Source organism: Erinaceus europaeus, chromosome 14, assembly GCF_950295315.1.
Source record: "Erinaceus europaeus chromosome 14, mEriEur2.1, whole genome shotgun sequence".
In the NCBI taxonomy this organism is placed as follows: domain Eukaryota; kingdom Metazoa; phylum Chordata; class Mammalia; order Eulipotyphla; family Erinaceidae; genus Erinaceus; species Erinaceus europaeus.
Window position 1 is genome coordinate 44209099 of NC_080175.1, and position 19758 is coordinate 44228856.

Here is a 19758-nt window from a genome sequence, read left to right on the forward strand (position 1 = left end):
CTTATGATCTTGGCAATACCACTCTTGGGGCATATATCCAGAGGACAAAAAGCCTAATTCAAAAGGATATGTGTACCTCTATGTTCATAGCTTCACTCTCTGTAGTAGCCAAGGAGTGCAAACAACCTAAATGCCCCAAAACAGATGACTTAGTAAAGCTCTGGGATACATGCTCTGCAATCAAAAAAATGTGCAGGGCCCTAATCTGCATCCAATTCTTCATATTCCTACAATCACTTGCCTTCTAGGAGTCACTGTGTCCTATACAGGTCCTCAGCCACTTATTTACAATGCAAATGACTCCCAAATACCTGACCTGAAATCCTCTGGTAGTCAAACATGACAGAGCTGAGGGCTCAACTATCGCCTTTGGCTACCCCACTGAGAACAGTCATGTGCTCTGCTACAGAAATTCTAATGTTCTATACAGGGTGTTGAAAGGACGAATTAATACACAGCACACGCATTGTACTCTGATTATGAAACACCTCTGGCTCTGGGTTTGGATGGAATCGTGGGATCTGTGTACATACTGCCTGTCACAACAGGCATAATGTTGTGTCCTTAGAATTTCAACAGAAGGGGCTGGGCAGTAGCGCAGCAGGTTAAGTGCACAAGGCTTAAAGCAAAAGGACCAGTGTAAGGATCCCAGTTTGAGACCCAGGCTCCCCACCTGCAAGGGGGGTCGCTTCGCAAGTGGTGAAGCAGGTCTGAAGGTGTCTTATCTTTCTCTCCTCTCTCTCGATTTCTCTCTGTCCTATCCAAACAACAACGAAAACAGTAATAACAACAACGATACACAAAAAGGGCAACAAAAGGGGGAAAAAAACAGCCTCCAGAAACAGTGGATTCATAGTGCAGGCACCGAGCACCAATAATAACCCTGGGGGGGGGAGAATTTCAACAGAAACTTTTCCTTTTTAATGGAGCACCTGGGCTTCCAATATGCACAATACTGGTGAGTGGCCTGCCTCTCCAGATCAATTTTCTTCTTTTCTTTTGAGAGAGAAGGCAGACACAGCTCAAAGTGCAAACACCACAGCAATAGCCCACCACCCATGGAGTTCCCCTGGTGTTCTTTGGGCTCAAATGTAGTGCTCTATCTCCCTCTTAAAAAAAAAAGTCCCCTGGGAGAGGAATTGTGAAGGTGCAGAGTCCCAGTGATAACCATGGCAGCAAAACAAACAACCAGTTCAAGTGATTCCGTCCACTTCCTCTGACATTTAACTATTAATTAGGTAATGCTATTTCTTCAGTCATATTTTCTAAGACTTAAACTTCCCTACGTCAGGTTATCGTTAGTGTTCCTAAAAGGTCTGCACTCATATGCAACCTTTGCCACATGAGGAAATTAGAGGCCAGGACCCGCTTGCCACCCTAGCAGCAAAGGATGCAAATGCTCTCTCCCACAGCCTATTAGCCCGAGAGTCCAGTGTGCAGCCCACTTCCTGCCAAATCTGTGAGGTCACAGTGGGTTATTTACAGGAAGGACAGTTTGGAACCAAAGGCACAAACTTTTGACTAAGTCAGGATTCTGGGCACCTGGGGCAAGTCAACTGCTGTACTTCCACATTAGATACTGGCAACTGCACTACTACTACTAATAATAATAATAACCTAACAAATCAATTTTACCACACACATACAAAACACCTTCAAGTTCCTTTATTTATTTATTTATTTATTGCCTCCAGGGTTATTGCCGGGGCTCGGTGCCTGCACCACGAGTCCACTGCTCCTGGAGGCCATTTTGTTACCTTGGTTGTTTTACTATTGTTGTGGTTATTATTATCATTGTTATTGATGTTGTTGTTGGATAGGACAGAGAAAAATGGAGAGAGGAGGGGAAGACAGACAGACACCTGCAGACCTGCTTCACCACCTGTGAAGCGACTCCTCTGCAAATGGGGAGCGGGAGCTCGAACCGGGATCCTTTCACCAGTCCTTGCGCTTTGTGCCATGTGCGCTTAACCCACTGTGCTACTGCCCGACCCCTCTTTATTTACTTATTTATTTTTTAAACCAGAGCACACTGCTCAGCTCTGGCTTACGGTGGTGGTGGCGACTGAACCTGGGACTTCTGCTGCATCGCCATGAAAGTCTTTTTGTAGAACCACTACACTGTCTCCCCAGCCTGCAGTATTCATTTTTCTCCTTGTGAGCTAACACACCCACCCTAGAGTCTTCCCACCAGGGCCTGAGGTAGCAAATAACAGTTATGCTATCTCCCACATTCCAGCCAACCTATATGATAACTTTCAGCAATTTGCTAAATTTCTGGATAAATTTTATTTGTTAAAGAAAAATAAAAAAAGAAAAAAATCAAATAATTTCTTCAATCACAAATTAATTTCCTAATGGCTTTCAATAACTGGGCTGCAGTTTCCAAAGGAGTCTCCTCTAACTCTTTCTCTATAGAGAAAAAATGTATGCAACTACATCCCACACACATTTTTCTTTTGAAAGTACAGGGGAATTATTCCAGTAATTCCACCAGGGTCAAGATTTATGTCAGGAATGGCAGACATGTGATCTTCACAAAACCAATCAGAGGTACAAGGAGTAACCTGATTTTTTTTTAAGCTTTTTAAAAAAAAAATTATTTTCCCTTTTGTTGCCCTTGTTGTTTAACATTGTTGTGGTTATTGATGTCGTTGTTGTTGGATAGGACAGAGAGAAATGGAGAGAGGAGGGGAAGACAGAGAGGGGGAGAGAAAGACAGACACCTGCAGACCTGCTTCACCGCCTGTGAAGTGACTCCCCTGCAGGTGGGGAGGTGGGGGCTCAAACTGGGATTCTTCCGCCTGTCCTTAAACTTTGCAACACATGCGCTTAACCCTCTGTGCCACTGCCCGACTCCCGAGTCACCCGATTTTAAAGCTAAGAAAATAACTCTTGCAGTCCAAGATAGTGCTGCTAATCTGAGACCAGCCTGAGCCTGGAAGCTCTGGTCTAGTCTTCCTAAGCAATATGCTTTCTGTTAGCCTAACTATAAACAATCTCTACAGCACTTCATTCCTAAAACATAAAGGGGGTGAGAATTAGATGCCATTCTGTACATGGTGAAGGTCAGTGCTCCTCAACATGGCAGTTAAGAGCCACACATGGCTGCTAAGCACCCAAAGTAATTCATTATAGCTCAATTCAACAGTGAGCAGGAAATGCAATTATCACGTCCTTGTACTCTCTGGGCTTTAATAACTAACGTATCAAGTTCCACCTGAAAAAAACCTGAGGAATTCAGATAAGACATAGAAAGGCAGAAAAAGAGACTTAACACCACTCATGAAGCTTTCCCCCACTGCAGGTGACCTGAACCCAGATCCTCACCTATGGTATGTGACCTGTACTCAACCGACTACACTCAGCACGGCCGGGCCCTGCAAAAAGTATTTTTCAAGCAACTCATTTGTTCTTCCCTTTGTTGTTAAAATTATAGTGTCTCCAAAATCCAAAGATTCCAATGGTAGTGGTCTGGGAGGTGCAGTGGACAAAGATTCCAATGGTTCTGGAGACATGATTCCCTTCTTGCTGATCTCTCTTAAAAGATGTTGCAGGAGTGGTCCAGAAGGTGGTGAAGTGATAAAGCTTTGGACTCTCAAGCATGAGGTCCCGAGTTTGATCCCCGGCAGCACATGTTCTTTCTCTCTCCTCCTATCTTTCTCATAAATAAATAAAATCTTAAAAAAAAAAAAAAAGATGTTGCAGGTATGAAATAAGACTGAACCTTAGAGAAATGCAGACTTTTGGACTCCCTGCAATTTCTATAGCATTCATTCATATCTTCGAAGCATTTAGAGCAAAACTGCCAAGTGTCTAAGAATGCACAGCAAGCTGGGGAAATGGCTTGACTGACGGGGCATCAGACTTGTACACCTGAGGTCCCTGGTTTGATCCCTGGCATCACACATACTTGGGTGGTGCTCTAGTCTCTCTTTCAAGGATTTCTTGTTTGTATTATTCTATATTCATTTAACTTTACAATTATTTTCTTTTGGCTAGCTGGAGTATATGCCAGGGGCTTTGAACTCAGGTCCTCATAAAGTATATGTTCTACTGGGTGAGCTAGCACTTTGACCTATAGCACTCCTAAATGACCTTTGCAAGTCAGTACCAAAAAATTCTAGCCCACAGTTCTACTAAAGGTCCACTGGTGGTCAACCCTCCAGAGCTGATACAATCTAGCTGCCTGAAATACAAAGCCAATGGCGAGGGCTGTACTGGCATCAGAAACCAAGATGGGAGCTGCAGGAACTCTGCATGCTTGATGGAACTGGGCAGCTGGGAGAAGCTCACTGGGAGAGCACACACTTTGCTGTGCTCACTGGGCACCACATGGAAGAAACTACACAAATTGGGGAAGTTTCACAAACTTTTCTGGGGAGAAAGGAAAAGAGAAAGAGAAGGAAGGAAGGAAGGAAGGAAGGAAGGAAGGAAGGAAGGAAGGAAGGAAAAGGAAAGGGAGGGGAGGGGAGGAGGAGGGAGGGAGGAAAGGGAAGAGGAGAGGAGGGGAGGAAAAAGGGAAGGGGAGGGAAGGGAAGGAAAAGAAGGAAAGGAAGGAAGAAAGGGGGAGGGGGAAGAAAGAAGATAGGTGGGTGAGTCAGTCTACCTGGAGAGGTAAAATTGTGCAGGTATGAAGCCCTACCTACAAAAAATAAAATAGAATAAAGTAAAATAAATTTAAGGGTTCAGGTGGTGGTTCACCTGGCTGAGGACTCGTGTTATAGATAGCAAGGACCCGGGTTCGACCCCCAGTCTCCACCTGCAGGGGGAGCTTTTCAAGTGGTGAAGCAGGGCTGCAGTTGTGTCTCTGTCTCTCCCCCCTCTCTATCACCCCCTTTCCTCTTGATTTCTGGCTGTCTCTATCCAACTAATAAATAAATTTTAAAAAATTAAAAAATAATAAAATAAATTTAAGGCTGGGGCAGAGGGCTAAAAGCTGGTAAAATTCAATCTTTACCATGTGAGGCATGAGATTTGGTCCTTAGCACCATGTGGGCACAGCACTGACAGCACCAAAGATGAAAGAAAACAAGTGGAACTTTGTGGCTAGTAGGAGCAGTGCTTTCTCTGCATTGAATAAAAGTTGGGTGTCAGATTTAGCTTGGTAGTTTGGGCCATTCCCCAACATCTCTCATTAAAAAAAGGAGAGTAGGGATGGATGCACCTGGTGGAGCACACATAAGGACTCAGGTTCAAGCCCCCACTCCCCACCTGCAGGGGGAAACTTTGTAAACAGTGAAGCAGTGTTGTAGGTGTCTCTCTCCTTCCCCTATCTTGCCCTTCCTTATCAATTTCTATGTATCAAATAAATAAAACAAACAAACAAAACCAAGAATGGGCCAGTGAAATTCCTCGCTGAGATAATACACTGCTTTGCCACAAGCACAACTCAGGTTCAACCACCACATTGAAGGAAGCTTCCAAGATACCTCTCTCTGTCTCTCAAAAAATAAATAAATACGGGGTTCAGGCAGTGGTGCAGCAGGTTAAGCATACACAGCCCAAAGCACAAGGACCAGCGTAAAGATCCTGGTTTGAGCCCCAGGCTCCCCACCTGCAGGGGAGTCGATTCACAGGCAGTGAAGCAGGTCTGCAGGTGTCTATCTTTCACCACCCCCCCACCCCCGTCTTCTCCTCCTCTCTCCATTTCTCTCTGTCCTATCCACAACAATGATAAACAACAAGGGTAACAAAAGAGAAAAAAATGGCCTCCAAGAGCAGTGGATTTGAAGTGTAGGCACCAAGCCCCAGCAATAACCCTGGAGGCAAAATAAATAAATAAATAAGAGAAGAGCAGGCACACCTGGTAGAGTGCACAAGTACCACGAGCTAAGACCCAGGTTCAAGTCCCCAGTCCCCACCTGCAGGGGGAAAGTTTCACAAATGGTAAAGCAGTGCTGTGTCTGTCTCTTCCTCTATCACCCTCCTTTCCTTTCGATTCCTGTCTCTATCCAATAAATAAATAAAATATTTTTGAGCTGGGGAGATAGCATAATAGTTAGGCAATAAGACTTTCATACCTGAGGCTCTAAGGCCCCTAGTTCTATCCCCAACATCACCATAAGCCAAAGCTGAGCAGGGCTTGGTTAAGAAGAAAAAAAAAAAAAAAGGAATGGTGGTATACCTGGGAATGGTTCCTCTGGTAGAATGCATTTTACCATGCATGAAGACCCAGCTCAAGAGGAAGCTTCGTGCGTGACTGGCATGAAGCTGTGCTGTGGTGTCTCCTTCTCTACCTCCGACCCTCAGTTGAGGAGGGTGGAGCGAGTGAGCCAAGAGTGATGGTGTGGTGCAAGCACACAGGCCCACCAAAAAGAGAGAAAGTAAGACAGCAGAGAAATACACTTCTACAGATACAGTCACTCATCTACAACTTGGAAATCAATCCCCTGGTGCTGGTGTTTACTCACTGGCCATGCAGCCTGCCCTAAAGGTAGGAATGGATCTTTCCTTGAAGATACAGGATGTATCTGTTTGAGGTAGCACTACTGAGCTCTCACAGAACTGAGAGGACTAAGTCACACAAAGCATTGGAGCACCTGTCCTGTCACTGCCTGCAGTCTACAGACAAGCCTTGGCCAGCTCCCATGGCAGGGCAGGGGCAGCCAGATCCAGGCCTGGCTCTATCCCGCACCTCTCCTTCTCAAGCACAGCCCTCTGCAGAGTCATGAGAGCACAGGCTCAGACCACCAGAGCTCCCTGCCTGGTGAAGGACAAACTCCCAGTTAGGCAGGGTGCTCAGGACTCACCCATCACCTCCTGCCCCCACCCTCTGGGACCACACCCCTCACCAAAGCAGGGTGGGTCTCCTAGGTTCCCACAAGGCAGAGCTCCACTGCTGAGTCTTCAAACAGACATCGTCCTCAAGGATTCATGTTTATTGTGAAAGAGGGAAAAGATCAGAGCCATCTATAATGCAGGGAGTCTTCTCTAAGCAGAGAGGTGCCCAGACATCTGAAACAACCCGGAACTGTCCAGAGCATGAGTGCCAACAGGCATGATGGTCCCAAGTAGTAATCCCTTCCTTTTCTCAAAAAGTAAATGGGAAAGCAGTGGCCAGGCGGTGGAGCACCAGGTTAGTTGCATATAATACAAAGTGCAAGGACCCAGGCGAGGATCCTGCTTTGAGCCCCCAGGTCCACACCTGTGGGGGGGGGGGGGGGTCGCTTCACAAGTGTTCACAAGCAGGTCTATCTTTCCTCTTCTCTATCTCCCCTACCCCTCTCAATTTCTCTCTGTCCTATCCAATACAAAATAAAATAAAAGTAATACAAAAAATGGCAGCTAGGAGCAGTGGGTTCGTAGTGCAGGCACCAATTTCCAGCAATAACCCAGAAGAGAAGCGAACAGGGGGAGGGGAGGGGAGGGGAGGGAAGAGAAAAGAAAAAAGAAAAGAAAAGAGAAAAAGAGGAAGCTTGTTATATGAGGAAGAAGGGTACAGGTTGGGGGGTAGCTTAAGCACAAGACAATTTCTTTGTGACTAATTGAATTTTTCTTGCTCGTTAGCGTGATAGACAATTAAGGGATACAACTCCTGTCAGACTGTTCAATAAGGGTAACTACAACAGAAAGCAAAACCCTTGAGGTGCCTACACCAATGATCAACTCCACGTGATTTCTTTTCTTTTGCCTGCAGTTGCTGGGGCTCAGTGCCAGTATTATGAATCTACTGCTCCTGGTGGCCATTCTCCCCTATCATCTTAACGAATAGGACAGAAAGAAATTGAAAGGGATGGGGAGATAGAGAGGAAAGAGAGGGGGCCTAGCAGTGGCGCACCCAGTTAAGTACACATAGTACTAAGCACAGGGACACACGCAAGGATTTGGGTTCCAGCCCCCTCCCCACACACCTACAGAAGGAGAGAGGACACACGCTTCGCACGCAGTGAAACCCTGGAGGGGAGAGAAGGGAAGGGAAGGGAAGGGGAGGGGAGGGGAGGGGAGGGGAGGGAAGGGGAGGGAAAAGAAAAGGGAGAAAGAAAGACACAAACCTGCTGCAGGCCTGCTTCACCACTTGTGAAGCACCCCTGCTGCAAGTGGGGAGCCAGGGGCTCAAACCAGGATCCTTGTGCGGGGCCTTAAACATATAACACTATGTGCGCTTAACCAGGTGTGCAACTGTCTGGCCCCTCCATGCCATTTCTATTCCTTCTCTAGAGCAGAAAGACAGTTCTCAGCTACGCAAGAGCTGGAGATCAGGGTTGGAGAGCTAGCTCATAGGGTGGATGCACATCTTGCCACGCGTGCAGCCTGGGTTTGAGGCCCAGCATCACGTCGGGGAGGGGGGGTAGGGCATCAGGAAGCTCTGAAGCTGCAGTGCCTCTCCTGTCTGGGTGAAAAAGCAACCTTGTGCAGTGAAATCACAGATTCTCCAGACCTTAGCTTAGCTAAGTAAATAATTGAGGGTTATTTTAAATACTCTTGAGAGGTGATCGGCAGTGAAGATATCTACTGATGGGAGCAGCTGCGGCACTATGTGGACTCAGACTTCTAGGAACAACCACACACAGTGGTCCAAGGCCAGACTAGATGTTCTTCCAAGTCACAAGCCTAACAGCGAGCGAGACAGCACCCAGCCTCTGTCCCCCTCACTCCTCAGCCTCCTCTCTATGTAGCACATGCTGGCTGCTCTGTAGGCACAACATGGGCACATGGGCACTGTTTCCTAGAGAACATGAGTAACTAGTATGCAGTTAATGTTTAGATGTAACATTTATTTAACAGCAATATCAACCTATGATCTTCACTTGGAAATAAGCATTTGTAACCCTATCAGTGCATCACATATACCACATATACATTTACATTTGGTCTTTCTTCTTTGTGAAAATATCTATTTTGGATAGAGCTAAAAACCAAGAGGAAAGGGTAGATGCTTCCCTCTTGCAGGTAAGGACAGGGGTTTGAACCTGGATCCTTGTGTACTGTAATGTGCACTCAACCAGGTGCACTACCACCATCCAGCCCCTAGCTAGTAATGTACAACACATACAGTTCTTCAATGTTTCTGTTGCTTCTATGTGAACACCTTAATAGCTATATGCTGTTGTTGTCGTCGTCACCAAAGGCTAATTTACATAATTTAAAATGAAAAACAGTTGAGAGATGGTTCACCCATGCCATGCTCAAGAATCTGGGTTTGAGTCCCTAGTACCACATAGTAGTACCATGCACAGAGAAAGCCTTTTTAGCACTGGAGGAGAGCTGGGGTGTCTCTCCTCTCTCCCCATTTTTCTTTGGAGAAGGAAAAGGGGGCTCTTAGGAATGGTGGCATAATACATGTGTGAAGCCAAGGTAATTAGTGCAATGATATCATACCAGATTTTAAACCTGAAGCCCTAGAGGTCCCAGGCTAACTCATTGGCACTACACCAAGAGCTGATGGTGCCCTTGTCTTTCTGATGAAAAAACTCGCTGATGCTTGGAGATAACTCACCTGTTAGAGCACACATTTTACCACCCAGGTTTAAGACCCTAGTATGATACCTCACAGGAGTACTGGGAAACATATTGCCAATGGCAGGGCAATGCTGTGGTGTCTCTCCTTTCCCTACCACTTTAGTGTGTCTGTCTCTCCCTCTCCTTCTTTCTAAATGAATTCAATTAACAGCAACAACAATAATAGAATCTACTGGAAGCAGTGAAGTTGTGCAATGCCTCAGCACTAAATAAATAATAAATTAGGAGAGTCAGTTAGAGCATGTGTGGGGCCCTGGACTTGAGGCCCAGCACCACACGGGAGTACCACATGGTGCTCTGGGAGGAGCTTCACAGATAGTGGAATAATGATGTGGTGTCTGCCTCTGTATCAGAAATAAAAACAAAGATAATGGCTGCATATGGGTTCGGTCCTATCACTCACTGACTTTGGAAAGAAAAAAAAAAAGAGGACAGGGGTAGATAGCATAATAGTTATGCGAAGAGACTTTCATCCCTGAGGCTCCAAAGTCCCAGGTTCAATCCCTTGCACCACCATAAACCAGAGTTGAACAGTACTCTGGTAAACAAACAAACAAAAAGAAAATAGATTAGCTAAATCAGTATAACTTAAAAATTATTTCATGTGGGTGTGGTGTGATAACATACAACTAAAGAAGTGTAAGCCTATAATCCTACAACAGTGTTGCAGATCAACAGCTATTGCAATAGTAAAACTATATATCAACAACAACAACAAAAAAAAAAAAAAAACCCTATTTTAGATTGGCTTGTAAATTATGCTATCCCCCTCCCTCAGTTGTATTTAGTAGTTAAAAACACTGTCAAGGTGGTCCGGGAAGTGGCACAGTGGTAAAGCTTTGGACTCTCAAGCATGAGGTCCTGAGTGTGCTCCCCGGCAGCACATGTGCCAGAGTGATGTCTGGTTCTTTCTCTCTCCTCCTATCTTTCTTATAAATAAAGCTAAATATGTCTGGGTTCAGACATCAGTTCCACCACTCAGAGCATGCAGCTGGATTAGTATGCTCCAAGCCTCAACTCTCACGGAGAGTAAGGCTCAATTCACCAGCACTCACATGGGCCCAGGAAAGGTAGAGCCACTAAGTGGCAGCCCATGACCAGCCTACAGGGTAGAATGTCACCCTCCTCACTGGTAAACAGTTCATACAAGACAATATTTTAAAACACACGAAGTCAGGAAAATAGTCAGCAACTACACAGACAAAGGCTCATACTTCTAAATGATCAAATAACCTCAGCTGAGCAGTGCTCTGGTCAAAAAGAAATACAAGATTTCAGGTTAGTGGAATGCAAAATTATCTCCTCCTTGATGTTACAGCAAGATGTCCTTGCAAAATGTCCTTCCTATGAAGGCTCTTTCAAAACATCCTTTCTAAGACTGCAGATATTAGAAAATGTTTCTTCCTTTAAATGCCACATCAGAGAATCAATTCAGGAATCCATACAGGGCATACTGCTGTGAGGCCATCCAGACCCGACATCTCTTTTTTTTATTTAGAGAAACGGACAGCGAGAAGAGAAACATGGGTTCAGGCGGTGGTGAACCTAGTTAAGTGCACACATTACAATGTGCAAAGACCCAGGTTCAAGCCCCTGGCCCCCACCTGCAGAGGGAAAGCTTTACAAGGTGTAAAGAAGGGCTCAGTTGTCTCTGTCTCTATCCAATTATATATATATATAAATTAAAAGAAGAGAGGGTTAAGCGCACATGGTACAAAGCACAAGGACCAGCTTAAGGATCCCGGTTCAAGCCCCCGGCTCCCCACCTGCAGGGGAGTCGCTTCACAAGCGGTGAAGCAGGTCTGCAGTCACCAGGTTCCAGATGCTACCATAATGCCAACCTGACTCTCCTGGGCAGAGGATCCCACCAATTTGTCTTGGAGACCCACCTCCCCAAACTCCTGCCCCACTAGGGAAAGAAAGAGACAGGCTGGGAGTATGGATCGACCTGCCAACACCCATCTTCAGAGAAGAAGCAATAACAGAAGCCAGACATTCCACCTTCTGCACCTCGCACCTCATAATGATCCTGGGTCCATACTCCCAGAGGAATAAATAAGGAAGTTTTCAAGGGAGGGGATGGGATAGGGAGTTCTGGTGGTGAGAACTGTGTAATATTGTACCCCTCTTATCCTATGGTCTTGTTGATATTTCCACTTTATAAATAAAAATTTTAAAAAAATTAAAAGAAGAAAAACATCACACCACCACTCTACCAAGTGTGGAGTCTCCATGATGCCATCCATGATTTCCACAGGTAGTGCCAGGACTTAAACTCAAGCCCTGAGCATCATGGGGCATGTACTCTATCAGGTAGATTATTCCACAGACCAAAAGAGTTATTCATTTTAATTATATTTTTAATGTTATCTTATTAGACAGAGACAAAGAAGACAAGAGGGAAAGGGGAGACAGAAAGGGAGAAAAGAGAAACTTCCCCTGTGCAGGTGGGAAGCAGGGGCTTGAACCTAGGGCCTTGTGCATGGTAATGTGTGCCACTGCCTAGACCCTTTAATTCTTTTTTATTTTTATTTTTTAAGATTTATTTACTTACTTGAAGAGAGAGAAGCAGAGGCAGACCAACCACAGCACACTGAATACACAGTGCAGGGCAACAAACTGGGGGCTTCATGCATGACAACCCTGCACTGTCCTGTGCACCGCCTGCCAAGCCACCTCCCCAGGTGATGCCAGAAAAGATTTAACAAAATCACTATTAGGACTTTGGCTCATTTTTTTTCCCCTGGTAGATTTTGTTTTATTTTTTTCACCACTGCTATGGCTTCACTGCTCCAGTCAACTTTTCCAGACAGACAGACAGATGGACAGTGAGGAGACAAAGAAAAAGCATCAAAACTAACTCCAATGCAGGGTCAAATGTGCTAGAACCTGGCCAACCACATGGCTAAGTGGATGCTATGTTGCTCAGTGAGCTATTTGCTGGCCCTTTCTGAGGGGTTTAAAGAAATCTAAATCTAGAATATGTACTCTTCTATAAGATCACTGAAAGACCAGTAATCCGGTAGCATGTCTTGCCACATATTCAGCCCGGGCCAAAGTACAGCCAACACAAGGGGACGCCCTGGCACTGGGCAAACCCAGACGCTGCAGCTGTGGACTCCACCTGAATGAAAAAGTCGGCCCAGGAGCTCTGAAGATGCCTCAGCTCTACCCAGAAATGTCTTTTTTTTTTTTTAAGGAAAGAATTTTAAACTCCCTAACTCAAAGTACAGGCCCAAACAATTTACTAGGAATATCCAGACCCATGAAGAATGAATGATGCAAGGGAGGAGGTAGACCACCCAGTGAAGGGTGCATGCCTTACCACACACAAGCCCCAACACCGGATAGGTACACCATGGATAGTACCAGGGGAGCTCTATGAATGGTAAGATGGTGCAATGGTTTCTCCCTCACAAGAGGAGTTTGAGAGGGAGAGAGAGGGAAGCAGAGGGAGAAGGAAGAAGAGGAGGGGGAAGAGGAGGAGAAGGAGAAAAATAGAAAAATGAAAACTACTGGGCACAGGAGGCTACTCAGAGCAACCCAAGTGAGTGAGGCCCCCAAGTTCATTCCCTGGTACTGCATTAGGAAAGAAAAAAGAAATGAAAAGTAAAGACAAGACAGAGAATGAAAGAGTAATGACAAGCACCCAGAAATATGACTCAGTGGTTGAGTACAGGACTTGTATCCATAATGCCCTGATTTTGAAGGTTCTTCAAACTCTGGTTCTCCTTCCCTCTTTCATTAAATAAATCACTCTTGGGGGTGGGGTGGGACGACAACATATGAAGGGCTCAGCAGCAGAGTGCATGCCTCCCATGGTTAAGACCCTGGATCCCAATACCACATAGCTGCATGAATGATAGAGTGGTGCTTTGCTGTCTCTCTTCCTCTCTCAAAATAAATACAAAGCAGAAACTGAGCCAAGGAGGTGACTCATTGACTCGTTGGCTGTGCCCTGGATCCAATCCCAGGAAACACATGGCTGCTTTGAAGTCCTCTGGCCCCAGAGTGGATATGAAAACTGGATGTGGGAGGCAACTTAGTGGTAACATGCACAGTACATTAAAAGTATAAAAATGGGAGGCAGGGCAGTAGCACGGCAGGTTAAGCACACATGGCACAGGAATCCCAATTTGAGCCCCCAGCTCCCTACCTGCAGGGGGGGTGATTCCCAGGCAGTGAAGCAGGTCTGCAGGTGTCTACCTTTCTCTCCTCTCTCTGTCTTCCCCCTCCTCTCTCATATTTCTTTCTATCCTATCCAACAACAGTAGCAATGGCAACAACAAGAGTAACAACAAGGGCAACAAAATGGGAAAAATGGCCACCAGGAGCAGTGGATTCGTAGTGCGTGTACTGAGCCCCAGCAATAACCCTGGAGGCAAAAAATATAATTTTTTAAATGAATTAATCTGACTTTTCATATGCTCATTTGTCCTCAAGGTAATTTAAAAAGTTTTTTGAAAAGGGGTAGGTGGTAGGGTGGTAGCACAGCGGGTTAAGGGCTAAGAGCACATGACATGAAGCACAAAGAGCAGCACAAGGATCCCAGTTCGAGCCCCCGGCTCCCCACCTACAGGGGGGTTCCTTCACAAGTGGTGAAGCAGGTCTGTAGGTGTCTACCCCCCACCCCACGTCTTCCCCTCCTCTCGATTGCTTTCTGCCCTATACAACAGTAATGACAACAATAACAACAAGGGCAATTAAATAGGAAAAATGGCAGAGGATTCATATGCAGGCACCATGCCCCAGCAACAACCCTGGAGGCAAAAGAAAAAAAGAAAGAAGGCTGGGTGGTAGCACACCTGGTTGAACACACGTTACAATGTGCAAGAATCCAGGTTCAAGCCCCTAGTCCCCACCTGCAGGAGGAAAGCTTAGCGAGTGAAGTAGTACTCAGGTCTCTCTCGACGCCACACCCTTCCTCTTGATTCCTGGAGGCTGTCTCCATCCAATAAGTAAGTAACTTTTTAAAAAAGCACTTTAAAAAAATCAATTGAAAATAGTGGCTGGGGCAATGACTGACCAGTAGAATGTAATCCCTACATGGATTCAGTCCCTGGCACCACATAAAAACAAAAATGACAAAAACATCACTGGGGGGAGACAATACAACAGGAGCACACAGTTCTTGTATGCAAGAGGTTTCAAGTTCAATCTCCAAGTACCAAAACATGAGCAGTGCTCTTAGCAAGGGGGAAAAATATAAGTGCAGAAAAGTGTGTTGGTCTTTCGCTGTCTGGGTGAGAGTAGTCAGTACCCTCTCATTAGGAACAAGGATTGCTCAAATTTAGGTAATCCCAGGAGGGTCTCCTCAGGCCTTTGTAAAACACTCAGTTGGAAGAACCACCAGCTGGTGCAGTGAAAAAAGCACTGAACTCTCAAATCTGGGGTCTTGAGTTTGATCCCAGGCACCACATGTGCTAGAATATACCCTTGTTCTTTTGAGAATCTTTTAAAGGGGAAGAAGGACCAGCAGGAACCTGTCTCTTCTCCAGACCAATGTTGGGACATTGCTATGTGAGGGGAGACTTTAGAAGATGCAGACAGCTCATGTAAGGGGGAGTCTAGCCCAGACCGCTCCTGTCCCATGTGGAATGGAACAGAACTAGAGAGAGAAGTATAGGACCTGTCCCTCCAGCACATTTACAGCAGTTCCCATGAAGCACAGCAGCAGTCACAGGACCCGAGGCACAATTATCAGATGCAGGCGTCCTCCACACCTCTGCAAACATTTATCAACTTTAAAGACACATAATATAAAAAACAAAAAGGTCACTTGGAATAGTCTACTCTCAGGGCCAGGCGATACAGTACATAAGTAAGAGCACATGCCTTACTGAGCATGGGGCCCTGAGTTTGAACACTGGTACCGCATGGGAGCAACATGGACAGTACCAAAGGGGCCACAGGTGGAGCAGCAAGTGTGCTTTGGTGTCTCTCCCTCCCTCCCACTTATTTCTAAAACTACAGAAGAGTCACCAGGAGGTCACTTGATACATATATGCAAGGCCCTCAGATTCCCCAATGCTACATAAAAAGAATAATCCAGGGGGGTGAGAGGGAATTCAACCAGCCAATGCAACTTAAACCCTGATATCAAATGCAAGTACCACAGCACCTCTAAATATCTTTTTTTTAATTACTTATTTACTGGATAAAGACAGCCAGAAATGGGGGGGGGGTTGTCCCAGGCATGCAAGGTTGGTTTAATATACGTAAATCAATCAATGTGATCCACCACATCAACAAAAGCAAGACCAAAAACCACATGGTCATATCAATAGATGCAGAGAAAGCCTTTGACAAAATACAACATCCCTTTATGATCAAAACACTACAAAAAATGGGTATAGATGGAAAATTCCTGAAGATAGTGGAGTCTATATATAGCAAACCTACAACCAACATCATACTCAATGGTGAAAAACTGGAAGCATTTCCACTCAGATCAGGTACTAGACAGGGCTGCCCACTATCACCATTGCTATTCAACATAGTGTTGGAAGTTCTTGCCATAGCAATCAGGCAGGAGCAAGGAATTAAAGGCATACAGATTGGAAGAGAAGAAGTCAAACTCTCCTTATTTGCAGATGACATGATAGTATACATGGAAAAACCTAAGGAATCCAGCAAGAACATTTGGAAATCATCAGGCAATACAGTAAGGTGTCAGCCTACGAAATTAACATTCAAAAGTCAGTGGCATTCCTCTATGCAAACACTAAGTTAGAAGAAATTGAAATCCAGAAATCAGTTCCTTTTTCTATAGCAACAAAAACAATAAAATATCTAGGAGTAAACCTAACCAAAGAAGTGAAAGACTTGTATACTGAAAATTATGAGTCACTACTCAAAGATATTGAAAAAGACACAAAGAAGTGGAAAGATATTCCATGTTCATGGGTTAGAAGAATTAACATCACCAAAATGAATATATTACCCAGTGCATCTACAAATTTAATGCTATCCCCATCAAGATCCCAAGCACATTTTTTAGGAGAATAGAAAAAATGCTACAAATGTTTATCTGGAACCAGAAAAGACATAGAATTGCCAAAACAATCTTGAGAAAAAAGAACAGAACCGGAGGAATCACACTCCCAGATCTCAAACTGTATTATAGGGCCATTGTCATCAAAACTGCTTGGTACTGGAACATGAACAGACACACTGCCCAGTGGAATAGAATTGAGAGCCCAGAAATGAGGCCCTACACCTATGGACATCTAATCTTTGAAAAAGGGGCCCAGACTATTACATGGGGAAGGCAGAGTCTCTTCAACAAATGGTGTTGGAAACAATGGGTTGAAACATGCAGAAGAATGAAACTGAATCACTGTATTTCACCAAATACAAAAGTAAATTCCAAGTGGATCAAGGACTTGGATGTTAGACCAGAAACTATCAGATACTTAGAGGAAAATATTGGCATAACTTTTTTCCGCATAAATTTTAAAGACATTTTCAATGAAACGAATCCAATTACAAGGAAGACTAAGGCAAGTATAAACCTATGGGACTACATCAAATTAAAAAGCTTCTTCACAGCAAAAGAAACCACTACCCAAACCAAGAGACCCCTCACAGAATGGGAGAAGATCTTTACATGCCATACATCAGATAAGAGTTTAATAACCAACATATATAAAGAGCTTGCCAGACTCAACAACAAGACAACAAATAACCCCATCCAAAAATGGGGGGAGGAATTGGACAGAATATTCACCACAGAAGAGATCCAAAAGGCCTAGAAACACATGAAAAAATGCTCCAAGTCTCTGATTGTCAGAGAAATGCAAATCAAGACAACAATGAGATATCACTTCACTCCTGTGAGAATGTCACACATCAGAAAAGGTAACAGCAGCAAATGCTGGAGAGGATGTGGGGTCAAAGGAACCCTCCTGCACTGCTGGTGGGAATGTCAATTGGTCCAACCTCTGTGGAGAACAGTCTGGAGAACTCTCAGAAGGCTAGAAATGGACCTACCCTATGACCCTGCAATTCCCCTCCTGGGGATATATCCTAAGGAACCCAACACATCCATCCAAAAAGATCTGTGTACACATATGTTCTTGGCAGCACAATTTGTAATAGCCAAAACCTGGAAGCAACCCAGGTGTCCAACAACAGATGAGTGGCTGAGCAAGTTGTGGTATATATACACAATGGAATACTACTCAGCTGTAAAAAATGGTGACTTCACCGTTTTCAGCCGATCTTGCATGGACCTTGAAAAAATCATGTTGAGTGAAATAAGTCAGAAACAGAAGGATGAATATGGGATGATCTCACTCTCAGGCCGAAGTTGAAAAACAAGATTAGAAAAGAAAACACAAGTCGAACCTGAAATGGAATTGGAGTATTACACCAAAGTAAAAGACTCTGGGGTGGGTGGGTGGGTGGGGAGAATACAGGTCCATGAAAAATGATGAATGAAATAGTGGGGGTTGTATTGCTAAATGGGAATCTGGGGAATGTTATGCATGTAAAAAAAAAAAAAAAAAAGAAGTAGAAACGCAAAGCAGAAATTGACTGAGTTTGGAGTATGGCACCAAAGTAAGAAAGCAGAAGTATACTAGAGTTTGCAGTGAGTACCTCCCTAATACTACCTCTCCACTTTTCCAAGCTTTGGGTCCATGATTGCTCAACAATTTGTTTGGCTTTGTATGTTAACTCTCTTTTCAGTCACCAGGTTCCAGGTGTCATCAGGATGCCGGCCAGACTTCCCTGGATTGAAGACCCCACCAATGTGTCCTGGAGCTCAGCTTCCCCAGAGACCCATCCCACTAGGGAAAGAGAGAGGCAGACTGGGAGTATGGACCGACCAGTCAACGCCCATGTTCAGCGAGGAAGCAATTACAGAAGCCAGACCTTCTACCTTCTGCAACCCTCAATGACCCTGGGTCCATGCTCCCAGAGGGATAGAGAATGGGAAAGCTATCGGGGGAGGGGGTGGGATATGGAAAAAAATAAAAAAATAAATAAATAAATAAAATTAAAAAATAAATAAAGAAAGAAAGAAAGAAAGAAAAGGTAACAGCAGCAAATGCTGGAGAGGGTGTGGGGTCAAAGGAACCCTCCTGCACTGCTGGTGGCAATGTCAATTGGTCCAACCTCTGTGGAGAACAGTCTGGAGAACTCTCAGAAGGCTAGAAATGGACCTACCCTATGACCCTGCAATTCCCCTCCTGGGGATATATCCTAAGGAACCCAACACATCCATCCAAAAAGATCTGTGTACATATATGTTCTTGGCAGCACAATTTGTAATAGCCAAAACCTGGAAGCAACCCAGGTGTCCAACAACAGATGAGTGGCTGAGCAAGTTGTGGTATATATACACAATGGAATACTACTCAGCTGTAAAAAATGGTGACTTCACCGTTTTCAGCCGATCTTGGATGGACCTTGAAAAAATCATGTTGAGTGAAATAAGTCAGAAACAGAAGGATGAATGTGGGATGATCTCACTCTCAGGCCGAAGTTGAAAAACAAGATTAGAAAAGAAAACACAAGTCGAACCTGAAATGGAATTGGAGTATTACACCAAAGTAAAAGACTCTGGGGTGGGTGGGTGGGTGGGTGGGAAGAATACAGGTCCATGAAAGATGATGAATGACATAGTGGGGGTTGTATTGTTAAATGGGAATCTGGGGAATGTTATGCATGTACAAACTACTGTATTTACTGTTGAATGTAAAACATTAATTCCCCAATAAAGAAATAAATTATTTAAAAAATAATAATAATTACAACAAAACAAGGCAACAAAAGAAAAAATATTTTTAAATACGTATTTCTCTAATTTTTTATTATTTTTTGTAATATTTATTTATTCCCTTTTGTTGTCCTTGTTTTATTGTTGTTGTTATTGATGTCGTCGTTGTTGGATAGGACTGAGAGAAATGGAGAGAGGAGGGGAAGACAGGGAGGGGGAGAGAAAGACAGACACCTGAAGACCTGCTTCACTGCCTGTGAAGTGACTCCCCTGCAGGTGGGGAGCCGGGTGTTCGACCCGGGATCCTTACGCCTGTCCTTGCGCTTTGCGCCACCTGCACTTACCCGCTGCACTACTGCCCAACTCCCTATTCTTTTTTAATTTATGATTTATTTATTAATGAGAAAGATAGGAGGAGAGAGAAAGAACCAGACATCACTCTGGTACATGTGCTGCCAGGGATTGAACTCGGGACCTCATGCTTGAGAATCCAATGTTTTACCACTGTGTCACCTCCCAAACCACTAAATAAGTATTTTTTTTTTTTTAAAAAGAGAATACTACTTTGTTGT

General features: G+C 44.5%; 1 protein-coding gene and 1 non-coding gene across 3 annotated transcripts in view; both read right to left on the reverse strand.

Moving 5' to 3' along the window:
* Positions 1–19758, reverse strand: part of FOXK2 (forkhead box K2) — a 67054-nt gene that overhangs the window by 35863 nt on the left and 11433 nt on the right. The gene's annotated exons all lie outside the window — the stretch shown is intronic.
* LOC132532916 (small nucleolar RNA SNORA14) lies at positions 3698–3828 on the reverse strand. Its single transcript, XR_009544829.1, has one exon. It is a non-coding gene; the product is annotated as a small nucleolar RNA SNORA14 (small nucleolar RNA).